Source organism: Cynara cardunculus (genome assembly GCF_001531365.2).
Source record: "Cynara cardunculus var. scolymus isolate 2C chromosome LG 3, CcrdV1, whole genome shotgun sequence".
In the NCBI taxonomy this organism is placed as follows: Eukaryota; Viridiplantae; Streptophyta; class Magnoliopsida; order Asterales; family Asteraceae; genus Cynara; species Cynara cardunculus.
Window position 1 is genome coordinate 31,300,135 of NC_037530.1, and position 421 is coordinate 31,300,555.

Genomic DNA, 421 nt, shown 5'->3' on the forward strand with positions numbered 1-421 from the left:
CCTTAATTCATTTGGAAATGTTCATTTAATAGCCTTTATGCCGGCAAATTTTTTTAAAAAATAGGCTTCTCTATTCGGTCAAACCTTTACACTTAGAGTTTCAAAGTCATTTGAAACTCCTCTAAACCTACGGTTTGACTTTCTAGTAGTCAACACTTGACATTTAGGCTTCTCAACTATTTCAAAGACCGCCAATTTCATGCGCACCTACGGTTTGACTTTCAAGTGGTCAAACCTTTACACTTAGAGCTTTAAAGTCATCTGAAACTCCTCTAAACCTACGGTTTAACTTTCTAGTAGTCAACACTTGACATGTAGGCTTCTCAACTATTTCAAAGACCGCCAATTTCGTGCGCACCTATGGTTTGACTTTCAAGTGGTCAAACCTTTACACTTAGAGTTTTAAAGTCATCCGAAACTC